Genomic DNA, 12238 nt, shown 5'->3' with positions numbered 1-12238 from the left:
TCTTACAGCCACAGACTTGTCCTTCTCTCGGTCAGCTACAGGGTCGACAAGCTAGCATAGGAGGGAAGGGTCACAAGAACAGGTTAGGAAGGCAGAGTGAGAGGGGAACTGACTTAACCCCTTAGTTACAGAAAGAGGCCTCAACCCTCCACTTTGCAGATCTAATCATCTTTATTATCAGCAGCAAAACTCAGCTCACATCTTTGAGCACTTCAGAAGTCCCAGGTGCTGGACTGATCACTTTCCCACACATCTGCTCATTTAATCCCTGTAACTCCCCTATAGGACAGGAACCGGTATGAGCCCGGTTTTACAGATGAGGGAGCTGCTGTGGTATGCTGGGAACCGATGCCCCAACTATTGGCATCCAGGATCCATGTTGTTGAAAACTGCCAGGGAAGAACGGGCCCCGTGGCCAGTTTAGAACCAGGCAGAAGAGATGTCCCCAAATGGTAGAACTGGGGAGGGAGCCCTCAAGCTCAGCGAAAGGCGGCGCTCAGGAAGGCAGGCGTTTCACTCATCAGGTGTTTCTGTTTTGCTGAGTCCATGTGATATAAAAAGTGCTCTACAAAAGCAACATGAGAACTTTAAGTTTACTCCAAGTACCCTTGATCTTTGAACAGAAACCGTGAGCTCCAGCTGTATGAACTCTCTAACTTGGAGCCCTACTGTCAGATTGGTGGCCTGGAAGCTGTCCCTCTGAAACTGGCCTACCAGTAAGAAAGAGGCATCTCCAGGGCCAGCCAGGCCTCCTGTGGGCTCCTCTCACCTGAGCACCAAATCTTTCCTCCTCTTTCCTTGGGCAGTGATGTTCACTTGTGCTCAGTCAGTAAGTGCTGGGACTTCCAATGGCGCCTGTCATGACCATGTCACGTCACAGTAGTGCCCAGAAAGGAAGGACCTTCCTGTATCTATGTGGTAATGGAAGGTCCAAAGAGGTGAAATGTTTTCTGGTCATGAATTATAATTATTATTAATTATGAACTCATCTGTATTTTAAATGTGGCTGGGTTAATTTTCCTGAAACTTGACTCAGACCATGTTACTCTGCTTTTTCATGGTTGCCAGTTCTCTCTCCAAGAATATCCACACCTTTCAATGGCATCCAAGCCCCCTCTGCCATTCCAGCCTTCCTCCACACTGAGCCTCAACCTAGAGAGTCTTCAGCTTGGGCCAAGCTAGTCACTGTCACACTGCTCCAGATGCTGCTCCGTTCCCCATCCAACCTTGTTGAGCACCTACTATGCGCCTGACCTTGCTGGATATGGGGACACACATGAATAAGACATGGTTCCCAGTGGCTTTCACAGTGTCACAGAGCACGTGGTTCCTGCAGAAATCCTACCGTTCTTTATGGGCCCAAATGTTATCTTTGTGGATTCCCCGAATCTGCTGCATACCCAGAAGCCAGTGTCCCCCTGGGAGCTTCCCCAGCCTGTGGCTGTGGCGGCCCTGCGGACATCACTGGCAGAAGGTCCCGAGGAACGTGCTGGCGGCACTGACGCCTCAGTCTGCCGTGTGCTCTCTAGTACCTACACACCAACCGGCACATAGTAGGCTCTCAAGAAGCATTTGTTGAATGACCAAGTCAGAGATCTCTTACTGATTTCTAAAGAAGGATCTAATTTTAATTTACCTTTTCATTCCTTCTCTTCCTTTTCCTCGCAGCTCAACGATTTCAGTAAAATATATCTTTCATTCAATTTTCTTCTACTAATTATTTTGTATATTGAGAAATATACAGAAGAGCTGATGAATTTGGAAGGAAGTGACTGAAAAGCAAATTTGTTGCCAAGGGTGTTCCCATGGAACAAAGCCAGGCAGAGCCCTCCCCCAGCGCCCCTCGTGCGCATGCGCAGCCCCACCCAAGGCCCCATCCCTCCCAGAGGGCCACCCACTGGACTCCATAGGAGGGACCCCCGGGGCAGGAGGGGGCTGGAGCCTTGGCCCGCGCTAAGGGGCCCAGGTGCCCAGCCTGGCTGGGTGAGGGCAGCGCATTATTGAGTTGTGGCAGACTGATTGCCTTTTAGTCAAGACATCTCGGAGAGTTTCCTGAAATTGATACATTGTGTTATCACTGCTTTCAAGAAAGGACACTTTGATGAGAAAAGAAAAAAGACACCTCTGAGAGAACTTGTGCTGGCCCAGCAGAGCGAGTGCCGCTCAGCCTGGCTGTGTTTGCCTGCTGCCTCCACCAGCACTGGCCAGACCCCAGCACCCGCGGCAGGGCAGCGCGGGGTCTCCGGGGAGGCAAGGACTTTGTGGTGGACTCACATCTCTGCCCCTTTACTCATCTCTGGGGAACTGAGCAAGTCCTGTCTTCACGCTCAACCGCAGGGGCCATCTGCAGAACGGAGATGAGAAGGCTGGCCTCACCGGGCTGAGGTGAGGAGGAGACGCGTGCCCTAGATCTAGGCCCTCACGCAGCCCCGAGCGGACGGGAGCTCCGCGCCCCGTCCGCCCTTCCTCTTCCAATTCCAGCAGGCTGGGGGCAGCATGAACAGCGCACGATGGCCCACCGGCCTTCTGTCCCCTCACCTCTTCAGACCTTCTCCCACTCCACTAGCTCCCTGACTTTGGAGCACTGGTCCCCCTGGCCTCATTCAGTTCCTCAGACGCCCTCAGCAGTTTCCCATTTCATGGCCTTTGCACATACTGTGCATGGGTATGTTTTGGAGGGTTGGGGAAGATGTCTCTGCGTCACCCTAAAATCTCAATTAAGGATTGCTGACTTGGTTTCTTTCTGGTTTCTAGCTAAGCAGCCAGAACGTAAACTTTGCATTTTATCTCCATTTCATCTCACCACCCCTGCTCACCCCTAGACCTAATCACTTAGAGCAATATTAGAACCAACATGGTATTTATCATAATATCCTGGGAGAGCAGGGTTCTGGTAGTTACAATGATAGCTAGTTACAGGGACTGAAGGCTCCAGGGAGCATTAATCACGGTGTCTGAGTGCGTTTGTGGGAGCACATTGTAAACTAATTGCCATGTACAGAGCTCACTCTGTGATTACCTTTAATATACAATTTCACGTAGAACTTTTGTGTTGCTTTCTCACCACTGTAGACACACTCTAAGGTATGTCTCAGCCTTAAATTTTTAGCTGTAAAAACAAAACAGGAAGGCAAGAGAAATGTTTGTGATGAGTGATAAATGCATCTGCCTAATAGCCCTTAGAGCATAGAAGACACTCAATAGCTATTTTTGACTAAACAGGTAAAAACATAAAAAATAAGTATTTTTTTTAATCCCCGCTTGATCTACTGCTAATTTGTCTGCTAACCTAGGGCAAGACATTGCCCTCTTTGAACATAAAATAAACTAACAACAGAAGAAGGGGGGGAAAACACTTTACTAACTAAAGGATATGATATTGCCACCCCAGAGGATTTCTTGGAAGAAACCTTTATTATGTTGAGGTACTTTCCTTCAATTCTTAGTTTGCTGAGAGATTTTTTTTTTTTATCATGAAAGGATATTGAATTTTGTCAAACACTTCTGCATCTGTTGAGACAATCATGCTTTATTGTAGTGCCTAGATTCATCTTTGACTGGATATCCTACAGGCCTTTCAAAACTGAAGTGTCATCTGTGGAAAACAGTATGGAGATTCCTTTAAAAAAAACTAAAGATAGACTTACCATGTGATCCAGCATCCCACTCCTGGGCATATATCCGGAGGAAACCCTGATATGAAAAGACACACGCACCCCAATGTTCATAGCAGCACTATTTACAATAGCCAGGACATAGAAAGAACTTAAATGTCCACTGACAGATGACTGCATAAAGAAGATACATACACACATATATATATATATGTATAAACAGACTACTACTCAGACATAGAAAAGGATGAAATAAAGCCAATATGGATGAACCTAGAGATTGTCATACTAAGTGAAGTAAGCCAGAAAGAGAATGAAAAATACCATATATCACTTATATGTGGAATCTTAAAAAATGACATAAGTGAACTTATTTACAAATCAGAAACAGATTCACTGACATAGAAAACAAACCTATGGTTACCAGGATAAAAAGGGGCTGGGGAGGGATGAATTGGGAGTTTGGGGTTTGCAAGTACTAACTAATATATATAAAATAGATAAACAACAAGGTCCGGCTATGCAGCACAGGGAACTATACTCAATATCTTGTAATAACCTCTATGAAAAGGAGCATATACGTATAACTGAATCACTATGCTGTACGCCAGAAACTAACACGACATTGTAAATCTACTATACTTTAAATTTAATTTAAAAACAAAAAACAAAGTGTCAAAATACAACTGCCCTCCGCCTGGATTCTGCAGTGTTTCCTGTGTTTTCTGTCTTGATTATAGCCCCCATCTCATCACTCAAATTGAAAACCTTGGAAATCTCTGTGGTTGCTTCCACCCTACCTCACCTTCTACGTCCAATTACTGACCAGTTCTGGTCCCTTTTCTCCTCTCACTTCTGTATTACTGTCCCAGTGTGGGTCCCCACAATTTCTTACATATTCTAGTTGAATGGCTCATTGCCTCCAGTCTCTCCTCTTTGCAACTTGGCCCACAAGCTCTGGGCAGATTTGACTATGCTCTGCTCACAGTCTTGAACAAATGGTATTTGGTCCCTATCCCAATGGGTCAAGGCCTTTTTGGACACTGATGCTTGTCACATGATCTGCACTCTGTGCCAGCTTCCTTGAAGTACAAAAGTGATCAGTATCACCATTGTTTTCTGGTTTTCATCCAGGGTGATGTTACGACGTTGGCTGGCTCTCTCAAGACATGGTTCATCCATCACAGTAAGCCCCATGCTGCCCCAGATGAGCTTTCTCATATACGGGACAGAATCCCAGCCAGCCTTCAGTGCCTTAGTACTGCCAATTCCATTCGGGTCAAGAGTGCACTGAGTAAAAAGTGGCCTGCCTTCTTTCCTTAGCCGAGTTCTGAATTGGGAGCACTGAGGATCCATCCACTTGCTTGTTTCTGGAAGGCTGACGTCTAGAAAAGAAGACTCTAACTTCAATAACCAGAGACACATCCAGTGTGATCTCTTATCCTACTGGCCTTTCTCTCTTTTGCACTGATTGGCCCCTTGTGGACAGCTGTCATTGGTCTCAGTCTCCTCATCACCTTTCATAACTGGGACTCCATGATCCTCTCCATTTTGAAGGGGAAAACCAGGAAATTTATTCCATGCTTTATCCTGCTGCAATCTGGAGGGGGCAAAAATATGGACAAGGGAGAATCATTAGGATTTAGAATACCAAGACTTGTCAGAAATTGACTCACTTGTAATAATGCTTTGCAATTTAGAAAACTTCAGAGAAAGGAAACCTGGAGCCAGTCCGAGCACTGCTGGGTGTTTCCGGTTTCTGGTGCCCGTGTTCTTTCCAGCAGCATGTGCTGAGTTCGCCCGGGGTCTGGGGCCCCGTCCTCAGCACTGTATGACAGCTTCAGGTTATTAGATGTGATAAAATGCTCTCCTGAATCCCTGGGCGGCAGCTAGTCAGATAAAACTCCTCTAACCCTAACTCCCAAGTGAGATGAGAGGCTTGCTGCCCTTTTTGACAATAAAACACACGGATTAGCTACAGAGATTTCTGAAGAAGGGAGGAACTCATCAGTCCCAAATTGGGCCTCTTTGCATCTTAAAAAGAAATCAAAGACAGCCTCTTTGAAAACCTCGATCTCTCCAGATCCTTATCGCTCGTGTCTATCGCTGCTACTGCAGCGCAGTGAAGTGTTTCAGATGCCTCCAACTCCAGGAATCTGGCCTCTTGCCGGAGGTGCAGAGTGACATGAGTAACTTCTGGGCTCTGATACTCTGGATGGGTGTGTTTCTGGGATTTTTTTTTTTTTTTTTTTTTTTTAGCAGAAATACCACCGGAGTCTCTCTCAGAGCAGTCAGCGACTGCGCGCTTTGAGGCAGACTCAGATCCTCCTTTTGGGGTAACAGCAGAGTAGAGATCTCCATGTAAGGCAGCTCTTGCCATTTCTTCAAGTCTTGTTGTAAGAAAAACTATGCTAACATCCCGGGGCAAAGATTTGTGAAAGATAAGCCAGGGGTGCCCCGCAGTTTGTTTCCCCTGATTTTCATGTACTTAGAATAACGTAGCAAGTGTCAATCTTAGTCTGTAACCTTGGATGTGCAAGAAATAGAACCTTACTTTATTTTCCAAAACTCAAGTTCAATTCTATTGAGCTCCCCACCATAATATTAGTCATTGCAGGGGTTCCCCCACCGACATGGTGCCACAGTTCAGGGACCCACTGGGGGGAAGCCATCATCAAGACCCCTTCAGGGCTGTGGCCATCTCGTACACAAGACTCTGCACGAGGCTGCAGGTGGCACATCTGCCTGGAGCTCCATGCGGCCACCTCTCTCCTGCTCCTGAGGAACCACTGCTCCGCCTGGCAGCCCCTCTGGGAAGCTGGGCTGGGTGCCCACTAGAACCCTCAGCCTCTCTTCCTCCCCTTTCCTTGTGGCTCTTCTTCTGCTCTTCCTGCTTTCCCCAGCCCAGAGAGACTCTCCTGTTCCAGGGGAAATTCTCCCCACTTTATGCTTCCTCCACGCCACTCTGTCCCTACTAGGACCCTCCTGCTCGCCCACCCTGCTCCAGGCCTCTGCATGCCTTGCTGCTCTTTGAATATCCCAAGCACATTTGCACCTCAGGGCCTTTGCACCTGCCATCTTCTTCTCCAGGGCTAACCTTCCCTTCTGAAATCCATGTGGCTCAATCCAGTGTCACCTACTCCTCTGAGAGGCCTCTCTGACCATGAGGATACATTCTGCACATCACCCCACTCCCAGACCCAGAATTCCTTATTGCCCTCACCCTGCTTTAATGATTTTTTAATTGAGATATAGTTGATGTACAGCACTGTATAAGTTACAGGTGTACAACACAGTGACTCACAGTTTTTAAAGGTTATACTGCATTTATAGTTATTGTAAAATATTGGCTATATTCCTCTCCCTGCTTTATTTCCATAGCAAGTATCATCATCTGACATATGATATATTTATTTTGTTATTTATTTATTACCTGTCTCCTCACTAGAATATCAGTGCCACAGTGGCAGTGCTTTCTCGCTTCTATCCCGTCAGCCTAGAACAGTGCTGGGCACATGGTATATATTCAGTAAATATTTGAAGAAAGAAGGAATAAATGGCAGGCAGCAGGGAATGTGCAGCCAGATCACTGGGACCAAGAAAGGGAGACTTGTGGCCTCCAGGTCCGGCTGTGACACCGGCTGAGGCTTGGAGGCCAAGCAGGGAGGGGTGAGCGGGGAAGGTGGGTGCAGCATGCAGGCCAGACACCGGTATCCACCTCGAACAAATACAGCACAGAAGGCCCTAGAAGGCTTGTGGTTGGGAGGACGGGGCAGAGCTCACTAGGCACCACTGGGGGAGGGACTGGAGTGGGGAGCAGCTGTGAGCCACAGGGGTCCCAGGCGAGGCTTGGGTCTACGCGGTGGGGCCTGGTGTGCGTGGGGAGTTCAGTGTGGCCAGCCCGGGACACGTGGCTGTGTCAGCAACAGAGATCAGTGGAGCTCATTATGGGCCCGACCCTGCTCTGGGCGCGCTGGCTATGTTAAGTGAATAAAATAAGCAAGGACCCTTACTCCAGTGGAACCTGGCTTCCTGATAATAAACAGTCAATGCAATAGATGATTATGTAGGGTGTTAGAAAGTGCTAAGTGCTGTGAAGAAAGAAGGAGCAGCTGAGGGCATCAGAAAATTCAAGACGGTCAGCGTGTGCACGTTGGGGGGATGGGAGTCACATGCTAATGAGCATAAAGAGGTGGAGTCAAAGCCACAAGGCCGGTGGATGCGCTGGCAGATGGCGTCCGTGCAGGTAGCAAGGGCTGAGTCCTGGGCACTCAAACCTGGGTGACCAGCATCAAGCGCAGCTGCAAGAAAGACGAGGACCCAGACTTTCCACTGGCGGTCACTGCAGTTTGTCCAAGGTGGACAAGCCAGATGGGAATGCTGTTGAGTGGGAATAGGAGGAGACAAATGGAGGTAACAGGAGCAGCTCCTCTCTAGTAACTTTTCTGTAAAGGGAAGGAGGAAAATGCGATGACAGTGGGGTGGGGTCCGGGGTCAAAACAAGTCTTTTTAATTTTCCGTGATGAGAGAAGTAAGAGCACGTTTATGTGCTGATGGGAATGATCCAGGTTATCCACGGTGCAGGAGAGATCAGGGAGCAGTGCTGAACGGCAGCCTTGGGGAGGCGAGAGGGGATGGGACCCAGTGCCCAAGTTGACCCCAGGGAGGAGCCTGGGACCCAAAGGAAGCCCCAATGGGTAGGTCCATGTGCAGTTGGCTCTGGGGGAGGGTCTCTTTTGAGGATTTCCATTTTCCTGATGACTTGGGAAGCAAGGTCTTCATCTGAAAATGGGCATCGGGAAGAGATGAGGAGATTTGTAGCGCAAAGTTAGTATGAAATGGCCTTGGAGAGTGGGAGACAAGGGAGGGCTGCCAGGAAACACGAAGAACTTACTTGTGGTTTGTGGTCACGGATTTGAAGTCAGACCGCTCAGCACAGTGTATGGTTTGTCTCCAGCCACATTTTCAAGGGCATGTGTGCAGGGGTAGGTGGAAAGTCAATTTGAACCAGGGGTGTACTTTTGCAGAGAGAAAACAACAGCAAAAGAGAGAGTTAGGGGTATATATGAGGGAGCGGCTATAACTGACCATGGAATTTAAGCCGGATATGACAGAAAGTGAGGCACGGAAGGGTCAGGGACAGTGAAAATGTGTTGGGATCAATGGATTGAAAGTCCTAGAATTAAAGCTGGAACGTATTGCGAATAAAGTAGAAAGACTGGAGGTGAGATGTTTGAAATGGAGGTTCTGGAGGGGTTCCAGGAATTACTGATGACAAAAATCTAATGGTACAACCATGGCAGTGAGTGGTTGAAGTATGATAGAAGACAAGACCATTGAGAGGTAGGTCAAGGAAATGAGAAACTGGTGGATGGGAGAGATTATTTATGATTGAGATTAAAATCCCAAGAATTATCAAAAAGTTGTGTTGAAGGAGAATGACAATGTGTGCAAGGAGCTGAATTTTATATTTTAAATCTATGAAAATATGAAGAATAGAGAAAATTGGGTGATCCAAACAAGTCTTTTTGATAGTTTAGTGGAGAGCCTCTGGTCTTTGTCTTTTTGAGGGACATGTATGACTTTTTATTGTTGTAATTTACTCAACCGCCCAAATGTTTCTTAATATTCCAGCATCATGCCTGGGCTGAGCTGGTCTTTGCCAGTAAAAGGTATGTCAGATCTCTGCTGCATCACAGGAATACCTTGGCCGTGAGGAACTTGACTCTTTACTATCTGTCTCACTTCCTCTTTGTCTGAGGAAGAAATAGACAGGTAGCTAACTGAATATTTCTAGAAATAATCTTAACAAGAAATGTGTAAGATATAACTAGAGTAATAACAACCTTTCTAAAAACGTAAAAGAAAATCCAAACAAATGGGGAACAACTATGTTCCTGGGTAGGAAAATTCAATATTGTGACGGCGTCATCTCTCCCCAAATTAGATGTCAAATTCAATGGAATTCCACCCAAAATATCTAAGAGATTGTTTTGAAACTCAGCAAGTTGATTCTAAAGTTCATCTGGAAGAGTAAATATGTGAAAATAGCCCAGAAAAAAGTTGAACAGGAATAACGAGGAAAGACTGGAACTACCAGTTATCAAAGCAAGCTGTTAAGTTACAGTAAAGGAAAGAGGTAAAATTCTGGTGCAAAGGAGAGACAAACAGATCAATGGCAGATCTGTGTGTACAGGGGAAGCAGTGTTTGGTAAAACAAGCGCTTCAAATGGGAGGGAGGACAGTCAAATAAGTAATTGTTGGCTATTTCTTCAGGGGAAAAAATCAAGTCCTTAAATTGCAATATACATAAAAGTAAATTCCAAGTAAAGGTCTAAATATTTTTAAAGTGGATACTGGAAGAAAATAGAAGAGAACATCTTAATAATAATGGAGGTGAAAAAAGTCTTTTGCAAAAGGAGAACTCTAATCGCTGAGGTTCAGAAAAGATTAAATAACAGATCTGACTGCAAAACCTAAGGAATATTCTATGCAGTAAAAGATTAAAGTGTAAGAACTTCCAGAATAAGCAAAAAATCCATTTATTTGTGTTTTTATTTATTAATAACCTCATAATCTGAAAGAGGATTTGGGGACTCTTGCTGTCAGCAATGAATATAGAATAGAATAAGAGACAATACACATACACACAGACGAATGAGGGCGAAGGCAAAAAATTTATATAGGAAGACAAAGCCAGTGAACTAAATATATTTCATGACTCCATAAACAAGTTTTAGAAATGAATAGCATATTTTTCTTTGAGTTTCCTAGAAGCCAGAAAAGAGAGGGAAACAACACCCGCTGGCCAGTTCCTAGTGTCCAGAAGACAACAATTAAGGTGTTTAGGACATGCACAGATTTCTGATGCTGACACGGGAAAGAAATGTCTTTGGTAGGTCCCTTCTGTCTTTGGAAATAAAAGAGCAATAAATTAATACAGAGGACAAATTATTTGTCAAGTTTAATGTAGCCGCACATGGGGACAGATGGTTACTTATGGTGATTATTTCATAATGCATGCAAGTGTCAAATCATGATGCAGTACACCTGAGACTAACATAATACTGTACATCAACTGTATTTCCCCCCAAAATGTGATGTAGCCACATAATGTCAAATAAGCCTTGTAGCTGTATTGTTAATGTTTCCCAGATATTGGCAGGGCCTCTACTTGTTGCATCCGCTTGGCCCCTTCACTGGTTTTGACAAGAAATCCAACCTCACTGAGCATTGCGTGGTTTTTGTAGGTATTACTGATTTTTCTAGGTACCCTCCCCATCCCCTCCCTTGCTCTTTCTTGGCCTCTTCATCCCTTCTCCAGGCCAACTCCCTGCACATTCAAGTCTTCCTCCATCAGCAGCTGTTTCCCTCCCTCTGGTCCCGGCACCAGCCAGTGGGCACCCTACCCTCGGAGCCAGCCACTTACCCAAAGTGGAGTAGTGTGGCATTTCCCCATAAAAACCTGCTTGTCCGGTGGAGGAACGTCTTCACTCCCCATCTTGTACAGTAGGATCGGGGAGCCCGTCGCCTCTTCCCCGCTCTCTCCACCTCCCATCTGATCCGGGAGATGCCTGGTCAGGGAAATCCCTGCCTCTCCTCCCAGAACAGCCAGTGTGGTTTAGGGTTTAATTCACAGAGATTTCATCAGCTGAAGCATCTCCTTACAGTTCTCTCTCAGCTCCGGCACTAGCTTTATAAATAAGTTTCTCATTTTAATTATGAACCCGCACAATGGAAGTAGATGATTAAACGAGGAGAAATCTGAAATTACTTCTGACCTGGGCGAAGTAAACAAGTGCCTACTTCCACATTTGAGTGTTCTACAAATAGAACGCAGGTGTGATATCAAGGACATTCGTCAGCCTCCCGCTCCCCGAGCTGCTGTTGTTCTTGTCTGAAGATGTTTTCCTTTTCCATTCTTTGCTTTAGTTATGAGGATCCAGACAAGTGCTTGATTCTCTACGGTGATGATCAGGTAGGTGTGGAGGGCAGAAGGAGGCAGTCGGCACTGATTCAGGGGCCAGAAGACCATCTGCCATCCTTTCAGGGAGAAGCAAGGGGGAGGGAAGTGGGTGGGAGCATCGGTGTCTCAAAGCCCAGGCACAAGGAGAGGAAACAGAAGAGGAGATAACAGCATTATGACAAATAAATAAAACACTAAGAAGTCACACAGGCAGAGTGCTCACCTCTGCCCGATGCTCTGCTCAGTGCCTGCAGCAGTCCTCACCCCCCCCCCACCAGGCGATGTTCTTAGTGCCATTTGTGAGAACTGGGACACTGAGGCACAGAGCAGTCGTGCAATTTCCCCAGTTACATGCTGCTGGGAGGTGACAGAGCTGAGATCTGCACCTGAGCAGTCTGATCTGAGCCTGCATTTAAACACTGTGCTTTACTGGCTTTCAAGTAAAACGAAAGGGATGTTCCAGGTAAATGTGTGAAGAAACGGGACTGAGAACGAAGGAATCACTCAGAAAGCTTTCAAGTCAAAGAACGGGGGCCGGGGGGAGGGGGGTAGCACGATGCATGAGGCAGGGGAGGCTCCTGTTAATCAGAGCTAAGAGGAAAGGGGCCAGGAGGGAGGAATCCTTTCTCTGGATTTTGTTTCACAATTAGAAATAAGG

Source organism: Camelus ferus, chromosome 14 (assembly GCF_009834535.1).
Source record: "Camelus ferus isolate YT-003-E chromosome 14, BCGSAC_Cfer_1.0, whole genome shotgun sequence".
NCBI lineage: Eukaryota > Metazoa > Chordata > Mammalia > Artiodactyla > Camelidae > Camelus > Camelus ferus.
This window is presented reverse-complemented; position numbering follows the sequence as displayed.